Source organism: Gopherus flavomarginatus, chromosome 2, assembly GCF_025201925.1.
Source record: "Gopherus flavomarginatus isolate rGopFla2 chromosome 2, rGopFla2.mat.asm, whole genome shotgun sequence".
Taxonomy (NCBI): domain Eukaryota; kingdom Metazoa; phylum Chordata; order Testudines; family Testudinidae; genus Gopherus; species Gopherus flavomarginatus.
The window spans coordinates 119,190,163-119,204,138 of NC_066618.1; the positions used below are offsets into that span (position 1 = coordinate 119,190,163).

Sequence of the window (13,976 nt, forward strand, 5' to 3'; positions counted from 1 at the left end):
GATAAGAAAATAAGGAATGGCTATAATTCAAGGGATTTTCGGTCCTATGTATAAACTAATAATAATACTTAGATCTTATATGATGCTTTTTATCCCTAAATCCAAAAGTGCCTTTCAAAGTGGCATTTTGCAGATAGTGAACTGAGATCTAGAAAAGTGAGGTGAATTGCCCAAGGTCATATAGCGGGCCAGTGACAAAGCAAGAAATAGAATCTACTAGGTCTTTTGAGTCCCTGTTCACATCTTATCCACTGAACCACACTGGCTCCTGGTAAAAATAACTATAACTGTACAAATAAAAAAATTCAGGAAAATTACAAGAAGGAAGAAATGTTAATTTACTAACAGGCAGATAAAAGACAAACATGCAACATGCCATTCCTGTGGGTTGGCCTAACAAGACATTACCTTCAAAACTCACTTATTATAGAAACAGTACAACCAACCGAACTTGGCAACAGTGTTCTTTCTGTGTCTGCAAAGAGGATGAAAAGAAGAGATTCCTGTGTCAGCATTAGAGAACAAAGACATGTCTGAGAAGCGTATTTACGAGAATTCTGACGTATTTCCCAGACCTACCAAAGTATCTGTGGTACCTGCTTTTTAGGGGTTCGACAGATTCATAGCTATTAAGACTAGAAGGGACCATCAGATTATCTTCTAGTCTGACCTCCTGTATCACACAAGCAATGCTTTAAGTGGGGAGGGGAGGGGATCAGGGAGGGATTGCAGAAGGTCAGGGGAAGTTTTTAAATCAAGTATGTCTGCTGATGGCTGCACTTTAAGCACTTTTTCTTACCACTGCTGCTAATCCCAGATTGTGATAAAACTCCTCCTACACACTCTTTTCAGATCACTTTAAGCAGTGAACACGGGCCATAGAATTTCACCTAGTTACCCCTGTTCTGAGCCCAATAATTTGTGTTTGGCTAAAGCATATCTTTCAGTGAAGCAGCCAGTCTTAATTTAAAGACCTCACAAGATGGCGAATCCACCATTTATCTTAGTTATCTATTCCAATGGTGAATCACTCTCACTGGTAAAAACCTGTGCTTTATTTCTAATTTGAATTTGTTTGACTTTTACTTTCAGTGCCACTGGTTCTTGTTCTTTTTCTGCTGGAGTAAAGAGCCCTTTAGCACTGATGTTTTCTCTCCATGAAGATACTTTTACAATGTAATCAAGTCACCTTTCAGTCTTATTTTTTAAAAGACAAACAGAGTTCTTTAAGTCTCTTACTGTAGGGTATTTTCTCCAGCTGCTGAACAATTTTTGTGGCTCTTTTCTGCACCCTCTTCAATTTGTCAACATCATTTTTAAAATGTGGACACCAAAACTGGACACAGTATTCCAGTATCTGCCTCATCAGTGCCATATCTAAAGGTAAAATAACCTCCTTACCTCTACTCACTAATCGCATTTATACATCCAAGGATCGCACTAGCCCTTTTGACACAGCTTCACACTGAAAACTCAGCATCCCACTGAGTTGCTTTGTGAGAAAATTATCCCCCTGGTACTTAAGGTAAAACGGGCTGTGAATCCAATTGGAATCTCCCACTATCATCATCTGGAACCCTTAATGTTAGTCCAGGCTACAGAGCTGCTGACAGGTTGCTCTAGGAGATAGGCAGACAGCCTAGCTAATCAAGCACAAAAGTGATGAGAGACCCATCCAGAAAAAAGAAAGGGGGATTGTCATAAGCAGATAGTTAAGGGTTAATAGAACAGGAGTACTTCATGTCTCTTTTGACTGTAAAGGGTTAACAAGTTCAGTGAGCCTGGCTGTCACCTGACCAGAGGACCAATCAGGGGACAGGATACTTTCAAATCTTGAAGGAGGGAAGTTTTTGTGTGTGCTGTTAGTTTTTGGTTGTTGTTCTCTCTGGGTTCTGAGAGTGACCAGACGTGCAACCAGGTTTCTCTCCAATCTCCCTGATACAGGTTCTTATAGATTCAAAATAGTAAGTACTAGGTGATAAGGCGAGTTAGGCTTATGTTTTTTTTTATTTGCAAATGTGTATTTGGATGGGAGGAGTTCAAATTTGTATTTTGCTGAAAGGATTTTAATTTGTACTTGTATACTTAGGCTGGGAGGGTATTCCCAGTGTCTATAGCTGAAAGACCCTGTAACATATTCCATCTTAAATTTACAAAGATAATTTTTACTGTTTTTTCTTTCTTTAATTAAAAGCTTTTCTTGTTTAAGAACCTGATTGTTTTTTTATTCTGGTGAGATCCCAGGGGACTGGGTCTGGATCCACCAGGGAATTGGTGAGGAGAAAGGAGGGAAGGGGGAGAGAAAGGTTAATTTTCTCTCTGTGTTAGGATTACTTTCTCTCTCAGGGAGAGTCTGGGAGGGGGAGAAAGAAGAAGGGGGGAAGGTGAATTTTCCTCTCTGTTTTAAGATTCAAGGAGTTTGAATCACAGTGATCTTCCAGGGTAACCCAGGGAGGGGAAGCCTGGGAGAGGCAACGGTGAGGGAAAGGGTTTACTTTCCTTGTGTTAAAATCCAGAGGGACTGGGTCTTGGGGGTCCCCGGGCAAGGTTTTGGGGGGACCAGAGTGTACCAGGCACTGGAATTCCTGGTTGGTGGCAGCGCTACAAGTACTAAGCTGGTAATTGAGCTTAGAGGAATTCATGCTAGTACCCCATCTTTTGGACGCTAAGGTTCAGAGTGGGGAATTATACCATGACAGGGATAGATCATCAAAAAGGGGGAAAGAGTGAGACTTTTCTACACTAGCACTTTTGTCTGCATGGACAGCATTTTGTCAGCTGGAGATTCTCTTCTGTGGAGGTAGCTACTGCCGCTAGCTGGGGGTGGTTTATTTATGCCAGCAGGAGAGCTCTCTCCTGCTGGCTAGAGAGGCTACACAGGAGACCTTACAGCGGTACAGCTGTGCAGCCCATAGTGTAGACATAGCCTGAGAGAAGAAACAGTAAACGAAACAAAGTAAGATGATAGGTAACATATGTAAAAGGCAATTGACAATATAGTTTCACAGTTACAAGTAAAACAGATGTGAAGTATTATAACAGGATTAACTTCAGAGAGCTTTGCTAGGGAGTAGAAAGATGTTAGGAAAAGTGTTAATTTAAAAGTTGGTAAATTAGAGAAGTTATCCCTTGTTAGTGTGAACCAAAAGTACCTGTCAGCTAGAAACTCAATATGTGCTGGATAATTAACAAACAGATCTGACTTAAAAAAAAAAAAAAAAGGCCAGGGTTTGTGTAATACTCCAGCTGAGTTATTGGCACCTCTGGTAAGAAAAGTTGCTTTTTGGTCCCTTAAGAATACTGAAGATCTGAGCAGGGCCGCCCGGAGGATTCAGGAGGCCTGGGGCAAAGCAATTTCAAGGCCCCTTCCATAAAAAAAAGTTGCAATACTATAGAATACTATATTGTTGTGGGGGCCCCTGCGGGGCTCGGGGGAAACTGCCCCCTCCCCTCAGGCAGCCCTGGATCTGAGTTAAGGTTTATTAAACATATGAAGTGAAAGCGCATGAACAAGTCATTTGATTAATAATTTGAACTAAATAAGTTAACAGAGAAAGTCAAGAATATTTGTTATTTTATTAGTTGTAATTCAAAGAGAGTTCCATCTCCTTGGGGCTGAACAGCAGCAACCCGGGTCTGCACAGCATCTATTTCACGAAAAGCCAACCACCTGTTGGATAAATACTAGTCTTTCTCCCAGGCAAGGATACGCATTGTCTCTTCTTTTTTAGAAGTAGACTCCATCAAACAGAATTGTGTTTATGTGAGGATTAAAGCTTATGCCAAACATATTTTATGAATGTGTATCCACCACTCTCCACCATCAATACAGTTCCAGTAGGGATTTCATTCAGAATTGTGTCACTATTCAATAATACATTTACTTAAATTAAGATCCCTGTGAATGTATCATCATCTTATTTAATAAGATGCTGTGCTTACAGGTCTGAAACTTACCTGGTCCTTTAGTCTTCAAAACCAAATCAACTCTTGTGTGGGCAGTTAGATTTATAATTCCACCGGCACCTCTCATTAATATCAGAGGGGTAGCCATGTTAGTCTGTGTCCACAAAAACAACGAGGAGTCCAGTGGCACCTTAAAGACTAACAGATTTATTTGGGCATAAGCTTTTGTGGTTAAAAAAAACCACTTCTTCAGATATATGAAGTGCATTAATAGCATCATTGTTTGAGTTAAAAGTATGTTTGAAGGGAAGTTGTTTCTTGGTTTAATTCACTATCTTCCATGCTTTTAATTTTGGATTGGCACACACAAAAAAGAATTAGCTCTTAAAAGCCAAGCAGACTGAGTCAATTCAGGAATATTCAAGCCTTCCCATCTGTAGTATCACAAAATTTCAGGCAATTCCACTAGTTGGTGGAGCTTCTGTCTGGGAAAACAGAACTATTGTGGATAAGGCAATCAAAACATATTTATAACAGTCATAAATCCCTGGTTTCAATCACCTGCATTTCTCTTGGAAATTCTTTTTGGGCAGAAATTGCCCCTGCACACCCCATGGAACTACACTGTGGCTCCACCCAACAGCCTTACCTTTGACCACACCTCCTACTTTGAAATGCAGTTGGCATGATAACCTCCCTCCCCTCTCAAATAGGAAGTATGGGTTCTCCTTCTCCCAGCCCCATAAAGGCAGGGGTTATAGCATGAGAGTTCCAGTACTTATTCCGGCAGCTAGATTATATCTGCTTGGGTGGGTGGGTCTTGCTGCACATTTCTCCTCCTGCCACCCACAGGGTCCTTTGCTGGACTAGTGTTGTCAAAGTCCCCTAAAGCAGTTGATTTTGGCATTAACACCCCACTGAAATGCATGGGGTAAGTCATATCTCTCAGAGCTACGGTTCCAGACTGTCTGCAGACTCAGGCATATGTCAGTGTCTTAATTAGAATCACATCCTGTATTCAAGCCTTTCTTCATCACTACTAGGGCTATGCACTTACTTTTTAAAAAAAGAAAGCTGACCTTCTTAATCAAATGATTCCAGGAGCTTGGGGCCTATGAATGGACCTAGAGAGTCTATGCTTTAATCGGTGCTTGGAGCAATCAACTGCCACTTCAAATAAGAAGTTTATACCCAACAGTAAAAGTTATCACAGCCAAGTTATTTGTACAACATACGAGTGGAAACACTGAAAGTTAATCCCTCCACTTGCTCCCCATCCTAGTCTATTGCATCAGATTGAATCTTCTCCTTATCACCCTCAGCTCTACAGAACTCCACCCTTCCTACCTAGGCTCCCTGATCAAGCTTTGTGCTGCCTCCTTCAGTATCCCAATACTTCCAGACTTGTCTACCCATTCACCAGTCTCCCCCCATGCACACACTTTTTCCCCACACGTTCCCCTTATGCATAGGAAGACGTCCCTGAACTCATTCACAAGCCCCTACATTTAAGTCCCTTTTACAGACCCACTTCCACCATGCTGCTTACAATGAATCAAGTTGACTTGTATATAAATATTATATAACTGGTCTGTTGTTGTTCCCTTTCCCCTAACTTTTGTTCACTTGTCTGTCCTCAAATACTAAGTGCTGTCTGGAACAGAGCCCCTCCTCCTCTAGTGTTTCAAAAGCATATAGTGGGCACTAGCATAAATTTGTACAAAATTGACTACAGTCTCCCTGGGTATAACTACATTTACTGCAGGGTAGCAGAGATTAATTCCAAATAGCTGGTTACAACTCACTGCTCCAAGGAGGAACTTGGCCTCAAGTGTTTCAAGGGACACTGTCAACCTGACTTTTTGACACCCCCTCCCCCTCAATCCAGTCTATGGTAGCATCAGGGGCGGCTCTAGGCCCTGGCAGCGACGGGCAGAATGCCCCCCATGGCTTGCTGCCCCAAGCACGCGCTTCGCGTGCTGGTGCCTGGAGCAGCCCCTGGGTAGCATATCCTTCAAATAGGGTGTCCTTAATGATTTTAAAATCCTCTCCACATTACTAAGGCTTTTTCTGCCCCTGCTTTCTATAACAAGCTTTTCAATAAAGAAGGCTACTGTCAGACTTGACAAGTAAGCAAACTGAACACATGCAGATTTCTTCCCTCGCGGACCTCTTTCAGTGATTGTTATTTTAGGAGCTATTCGTGAATACAGGAGGTACAGAAACCGGATTTCCCAGTTGATGATGTCTCTCTAACCTGGGCGGGGGGGGGTCGGTAATCAAAGGGAGGAATTACGAGAATAAAAAGGGAATCGGGTCACTGGGCTAACTCAGGAACTGGGTTGAGGAAAATCTCAGGCAGCGCCGCAGCCCTTCCGCTGGGCAGGCCACGCAGCGGGCGTTGCGCACTCTCTCCTGTTCCCTTTACAGCCAGGCACACCGGGACGAGTAGGCAGATGACAACATGGAAAGCGAAGTATTTTTATCGCGGCTGTGCAGGGGGGAACGCCGGGCGGAAAGTGCCACCAGTTCCCTCTGCCCCGGGCCGCCCACACAGGGAGCGCATCAAAGGGAATCTCCCCTGGTCTGCGGCTTGTCAGCCCCGGGGATGAGCGCACTGGCCCGTCATGGCATTTTCACTTCTCAAAGCGCTTACTCAACAGGCGGGCGGGGGCTCCTACCAAGCCGCCGCTTCTGCCGTGAGGTCACCGCTCCGCTATGCCAGCCCGCCGCCGCCCCCTGCTCCGCTCCATTGCATCAGACAGGGGTATCCCCACAGCGCCCGGCCGGGGCAACCCTTGGCACGGAGTCCGCGCCCTGCCCGCAGCCCAGGGCAGGTGGGGTCCCGGCTCCCCCTGCCCGCCCGCGCCCCGAGCCGGGAGCTCCAGGCGACCAGCGCGAGGCGCTTGGCCGGCAATCGGGAAGGGCAAGTGACGGCCGGCGCTGCGCATTCCCGAGCGGGGAAACACCGGCCGCCCCCGCGCTGGGGCACCGCGTCAGCCAGCCCGACACGGGTCTGGGCTCTCGGTGGGAAACTGTGCAGCGCCGGGCTGCGGGACCGCACGGCCCCCGGCGGCGCCTCTTGCCGGGAAGTTTCTCCGGTTTCCCCTTCGGCAGCGCACAGCTGTCCACGGGCCAGCCCGGCTCTCTGCCTGCCGCTGCTGCCGGCGGCGGCGGCGGCACTACCCTGGGCACGGCCCCGGCGCCCCGACCCACCGCGGCGGGCACTAAGGGCGCTGCAGCGCTCGCTGGCGGGTAAGCGAGCTCCGCCCCCAGCCCCGAGGAAGCCAGCCGGGGGCGCGGCCCTCGCGACAATGGGACTCGCCAAGGCTATAAATACCCGGCTGCCGCTATATTTGGTTTGGCCGGATCAAAGCAAGGACCCAAAATAGCCCCAGCCCCGAGAGCGCGCGCGCGCCCGCCCGTCCCGCCGCCGCCGCCGCCGCCGCCGCTCAATGGGCTCCGCCTCCTCCCCCGCGCGATCGCAATCAGCCTGCACAGGCCAGAGGCTAAATTTAGCAACACAGCTTGCGTCAATCACGCGCCTCTTGTGCGTCAGCCCCCCGGGTCCCGCCCCTTGGAATGGAGCCCGGCGCATCGTGAGCTGGGATTGGGCGCGCCGGCAAGAGGACGGCTTTCCATGGTGACGTGTCCCCTCTGATTGGCTCCGAAAGGGGCTCGCTGTATAAGAAAGTAGAAAAAAATATCTAGTGTTGGGTACCCGCCTGCGGCCGGATTGCTCGCTGGGAACCGAAGTGCTCCCTCTGTCAGATGGATTGGGAAGGGATGTGACACTGACACAGGAGATCGAAGGCGCTGGGCAGTGCCCCGGTGGGCTTCTGGTACCGGACTCACTGCAAGTTACTTATTAAAAGCTCCGCTTCGTTTCAATTAGACTCTTACCCGCATGCCCACACGGATTCACAAAGACACACCCCCCCAAAAAAATCCCCTCTAAATAGCAAGGGGACGCATGTCTCCTTCAAATCACAACTGCACCTCTCCGTCCGGAGAGGAAAAGCAAGAAAGCCATCTCCACAGGACTGAGTGCAGAAACCCTTTTAGATCCCAGGAACTGTGTAATGTAGACACCAGAGAAGGAGGATCGTGAATCCAGCCTAAACAAAGTGAAAGTGCGATCGGCGTTTCTTCTTTCACTCCCTCCTAGTCCCTGCATGTGTGTGTGAGCAGCAGCCTCAGCTGTTTCATTCAAATTTGTATTTTCTATGCAGTTTGCAATGTCCAGCTCTTATTTGTTTGAACGGTGCAAATTAATCCATTATATGGACATTTCTTATGAAAAGAAAGTAAAGCCTCCTCCTGAGGATACCCTCATTCGCATTGCGAAGACACGCGAGCAAATAGAGAATCAGACAGAGCAACAATCAGCTCAGAGCCCAGCTAGAGCGACAGCAAATTGAGTTACAGCTACACCTATGATGATGAAGTTTCCCGAAGTGACTGGTGACCGATATATGAGACCCGAGCAGAGAGACCCGGCCGGGTATAATGAGATCCTTCAGAACCTGCACTTTGTTTCTACACATTAAAAAGTTTCCTTTTACTTTCTTCTCTTACACAATTTTAAACATCCTCATCCTCATCATTAATAAGCGCGGTTTACGCGTCCAAAGTACCTGCTAAACTTTACCTTATTAAATGCTTTCTTATTTTCTCTTGAAATACACACGCTTAAGCAATGCTATTGTGTACAGTAGCAGCATAAGGCATTGCTCTAATTATTAATCCTCGCCATAGATATTATTGATAAATATCTACACCGCCACTAACAGTCCCGCGCCTCCTATACTCAGACATAGCCTGCCAGCCATATCCTCCCTCTCCCCTTCTAGTAACGCCTCGCAGGTTGACAGCACTCTGAAAATTTAAGCAGAGCGTCGCAGCCAGATGCCGGCAGTGTAGGTGCAGGGCCGGGGCTTTCTCACACACGCTGTACTGTACCGGAGGAGAGACTCATAGACTGGGGCGAAGGGGCGGGGGGGCAGTAGCGTCAGGCTCCCATGGCGTCACTATTGACGTCTCGCATTCCAGTCGCTCTATGGAGAGGCCGCTAGGGCTCCTCTCACATAAATGACGTTCAGAGAGAGGGAGAGGGAGAGAGCAGCAGCAGAGGAGTCTCCTTCCTCTCTCCTCACACACACACAGAGACCCAGAGAGAGACAGAGGCAGATCTCTATCACTGAGCCAGCGCATATAAACAAAGGCACATTGCTGCAGCTGGCTGATCATCACTCTCTCTCTCACACACACACACGCTCCACTCCGGAGCACCACCACCAGCAGCAGGCTGCTCTCAGCTCCTGGTCTCTCAAGCTTCTGCAATCCTTTCCCATGACTCGGGATAACGCAGCCTCCAGATATACAGCCTCCAAGAACCTCTTGGGTTTGCCTTTTATAATTTTGCCACTGGACGGAGCCTACATGCAAATTTAAGGAAACAGGCTTTTACAAACTAGATGTAAAGACGGAACCGCCACAGCAATCAAGTATGTATATATGAATGGGAGAGAGAGAATGTGGATGGACTTGGTAAAAGTTGTGCTGCCGGTTAGATTGCTCTTGAAATGACAACTGTTTGTGATGAACATCAGTGTTACTAATCTAACATGCTGGGGGCTGTAACCTGAAACTTTTACGCCTTTCTGTCTGGGTGGATATATATTTGATGCTGTTCTGTTAGCCCCTACCTGAGACTTTTCCTCTCCTAAAACAGGAGAGCTGGTTTTGTGGAATAGAAGCCTCAGCCGATACTAAGGTATTTCTGCTAGTTGTTGTCATGGAAATGATGCTGCCGCCGGCGGTGGGGAGTTTGCAGCTCGGGTGAAGAATGGCAGTAATTTGTCTCTTCCTTTAACTGTGCTTGGGAAATAAGTGGTTTTGTTTGTGCGAGTTAGGACTGTTTAATAGGGACGGCAGGGCAGGTTGATCTGATCTCGCTTTAGGAGAGAACAAACCAGAGGCTGCTGGAAGAATTCGCCGAAGAGGTAATTGTTGGAATGTGGCATATTGTAATGAAATGAGGTGGGATCTTTGCTAGGCACGTCTGCCTGGCAGATGCTCCTAAGAAATTTGCACTTTTCCCTTTGGAGGTCGTAAATTGTAATTACATACTGTACTGACCCAGCACGTGTGTTACAGTACAGAGGAGCTGCATGCATTTCACTCGCTGCCTTACTCGCTGTATAAATGTCTCTCTTAATAACTGTGAAACAGCTTCTGTCTTTAAAAGAATCAATAACATACTGTATAATAGGCATTCAAGTTTGGTATATTGTGGACAGCTATTGGTCTGCAGTATCGCGATACTGCGCTGTCACGGTGGCGATATGGATCGTCTAAACTTTAATACTTTAACTTACAATGTTGAGAAGTGTTGTTTGGTTTTCACCCTATTTTGAGCTAAAGGATTTAACTCTCAACGTTTTCCCAAATAGAGGACGGAACATGCTATTTTCGGGGGGGAGGAAACCCTGCGAGAGTCACTTTCAAATAAATTTCGGGAATTAATCACTGGGATTCTCTCCAGCCTGCTTCACCTTATTAGCCTCTTCAATTCATTTTCTTTTTTCTCCGTGGGGACTGTTGTACGTTACATTCTTCTTGTCTCAGTGATAACACAGTGAAAGCGGGAGGCTGAGAAACAGAAAACGGCCGGGGCCGCTCAGAGATGGAGTTGACTGAAGTTGAGCGCTATTTGCTGGAGTTCCGTGGGTTGGCGTTCTAGTTACGTAGCGATTAAATGACAAAGTAGCCGCTGCTCAACATGCAGCTGAAACTTTAATTCAGTGACGCTTCCCCTTCGCTGTCCCTCCCGGGGTAAAGGAAGATTTCGAAACTCCACTGAAGAGCCACAATCACAATGAAGCATTTCACGGTTTCCTCCTCAGATTACCGGGGGGTAAGGGGGTGTCACTTGGGGCTGAATGTAAAGTGTAAGGAGGAAGAAAGGCGCTTTGACAAGGGTAGTTGTTCCTTCCTAATTTACAGCTCCTGGCTCAGCGGCTGCAGTCCGGAGAAGTGTTGCATGTTTGAAGGCGCAGAGAGTGTCTCTAGGTAACCGGCGGCTTTGGGGGAGGAGAGCAGCCCTGGGGCGCTCAGTGTAGTGGGAGAAGTGGCCTTGCAAGAGCAGAAAGGGATGAAAAACCCGAGCAGATGAGCAGATGAGCCTTTGACACCCCGAGCGCTTCGCGGGGAATAATGGCAAAAGTAGGCGAAAGTTCCTGGCCAGGACTCGCGCTAATAGACGCAAGGGCTGGGGGACCGGGGTGTCTCTCCTGACACTGGCGGCGATGTTAGTGCATCCCCGCCGAAATGCAAAGCCTCCCCTGTGATACGCAGATGTTTGCTTCAAGAATAAGCGCGAAAAAGCCAAACCAGGTAAGAGATGAGCCATCGCAAAGCACCAGGGGGAGAGGGCAGAAGAGGACGCAGAGGCGGCGGGGCCTTCGGGGGCCAGGAGAAAGGCAGTGGGTTTTAGGGCTGCACTTGCTGAATGAGACAGGGGGGTTGTCAGTAAGGTACGAGGACAGCAAACGTGGTGGATCCCTTCAGGTGCTGAATATCATCGGAAGAGGGAAAGGAACTTCTTTAAAATGGTGTCGTTACTGGATGCCCGCCGCGTTGGGGGGTCTCTTACCCCAGACTAGACTAAAGCATCGCGTTTATACGGTATGCGAGGGGCGCCGCAAGCCCGAGGCAGAGCTCTGGGGCAGGTCCAGAACAGAAGCTGGCTCTGGTGCTGATCTAGGTTTGGGGGCTGATCCCCGGGATTCCTCCACCCCCCCCCCGGGGAGAGAGCGCGCGCAGACCCTTCGGGGGCTGCACAGGGAAGGCAAGCTTGGGGTGTAAGAAATCCTTTCAGTTCACAGCAAGACTCTGTCTGCCTCGGACATAACTGTCCTCTGGCCTGGATCCACCAGGATTTAATCTTCCTGCTGACCCCCGAAAATGCCCGCACATGCGGGACAAAAGGGCCAAGCAATTTAGAGGGAAAGTTGCTAAACATTTTCCACGGCGCCCTTCTCTGTGCGTTTTCGGCTGGGCGAAAGGAGCCTGCTTTCTTGGCTTTACTCCCACTCCGATCCCGATATTGCCATAACACTGCAATTGAAACAGGTGTGTAAACTTCCTTTCCGTGGCATCTCCCGACTCTTCCCCTGGTGTCCTGAGCGAGAGAGAAGGGGGGAGTGGCAGCATTAGGGCTGGAGTTTGTCTAACCTCTAGGGGAAAGGCTGCGACCTGCTTTCTGAGGAACACGAGAAGCGCCTCGCCAGTTTGGGGGAAGTTGGGGGGGGGGCTGAACTGTGCATCTGTCTCTCCCCTCCCAGTTCCCACGTTAGCGCGTTGTTAGCCCGGGCTGCCGGTGGCCGAGGTGTGGCTTTCCCTTCCGAACATGCCTCCCTCCCATCCCCGGCTCTGCGGCTTGTTTGCAGCCCACGGCGTCATTTCAGCCCGGCTCTCCGAGTCCCTGGGGCAGTCGCCGTGCCTGGCTGCTGGTCTCAGCCGCGATCGGGTGCAGACCACGTTGTGACTCCCGCCCTCTCTCTTTCCCTGCTGTGTGACAGAGCCCGGGTCGGAAGAGCGCCCCACGCTGAGTCCAGGCTCGAAACCCGGCCCCGCAGAGCGGTCCCAGCCGGCCCGCATTCCGCCTCCTCTTGCAGCCTCAGCCGTCCAGACAACCAGCCCCACCATTCAGCGAGCAAGATACCCTCCAGGTAACAGACACTTCCCGGGCGAGCGAGCACACGAGGGCTGGGGGCCCACTGCCCGCTCAGAGCACTAACACTGCGTATTCAGCCCCCAAGTACACGGTGTAAATGCAGAGTCGCTCCTTTGAAGTTAGTGGAGTTATTCTGGGTTTACACGTGGGGAACAGAGAGCAGTATTCAGACAATTGGCTTCTCCCAGCAACCAGGAATTAGTGGAATCGGTGGGAGAATAAAGTCTCCTGCCAATACGCCGAGATTCTTTTGCAAATACTATCAACAGTTTTAATATTTTCAAACTTGTAGGGCCAAATTTCGCTCTTGCAAGTACCATTTCGCTTTGAACAGGGCGCAAGGAGTTTATCTTCGAGCAGAATTTGGTTCCCGATTTAATTTCATAGTCATTCAGAGACTGTATTTAATAAAACTTTTACTGTTATGACTGAATCCAAAGGAATTAAAAGTCCCTAACCAACAATGTGTAAAAATTGAAAGAGAAAATTGAAAGCAAGTGGGTGGGATGTTATTGTGAACTTCTTTAACTCCTATTCTCATGTAAAATTCTTGCAAAGATTTGAGAAAGGTTAGTGCCTCTGAAATGTTCCTAACCAGATTTTGTATTTATTTATCTTGGTCTTGCTAATACATCGTTTTAAAATGTAGCTCATGATTATTTTAAGCACCTTTTGTTAAGAAATAATAATTATTAAATTATCACATCATTATTTATTTTTTGAGGAAAAACTAATCCCAGTGCTTAAAGTAGAAAGAAAAAACAGGGGTTAGAACTACTCAGTAGATCACACTGGAAATCAATATAGTAAGAGGAGTTCTGCAGATCCGAATAGATCCTTACCTTAATTCTCTCCTCTTCCTTTTCTTCAAATAGGGTTTAATGCAGATTTCTATTCCCTTATAGCAAATTTAGCATAATAGTTTCTTAAAGTGAAATAGCCATGTTCTGTTCAGTAGTGCAGATATCCTTGCTGAAGAGAAGAGGAACAGCAGGTCATGTCTTATCAACTCCTGCTCCTATTAAGCACAGGCAGAAAATCCTTCTCCCTCACAAGATTCTGTGTCAACATGTCAATTTGTGACATTATTTATCTGCTTGTTAAACTGCATTTCTCAATGAATTTTCATGGGAGGTGTATGGAAGGAGTTTCATTTCCTTTTACTCTATTAACATATAATCAACCTATTTAGGAAAACCAGTTGTTTAACTTCCCTTGTTTGATAATATTACAAGTTGATACTGAGTTTTCTTTCTTAATTTGTGTTAGTTCAATTGTGTGTATGCTTCCAGAGACTGGCAAGCACATTTTAGAAATAAAAATAAATATG

The 13,976-nt window shown here is 47.5% G+C and overlaps 1 protein-coding gene across 2 annotated transcripts in view; it reads left to right on the plus strand.

Annotated features, from left to right (window-relative positions):
* The first annotated feature begins 6,359 nt into the window (after window positions 1-6,359).
* NR4A3 (nuclear receptor subfamily 4 group A member 3) overlaps window positions 6,360-13,976 on the plus strand; it is a 34,994-nt gene continuing 27,377 nt past the window's right edge. Inside the window, exons 1-2 of one of the 2 annotated variants that reach the window (XM_050938215.1) lie at window positions 6,360-6,382; window positions 12,492-12,641. The gene's annotated coding sequence lies outside the window, so the exon portion shown is untranslated. Of the gene's footprint in view, window positions 6,383-9,330; window positions 9,414-12,491; window positions 12,642-13,976 lie in introns of those variants that run through there. The other variant, XM_050938216.1, reaches the window with a different exon arrangement.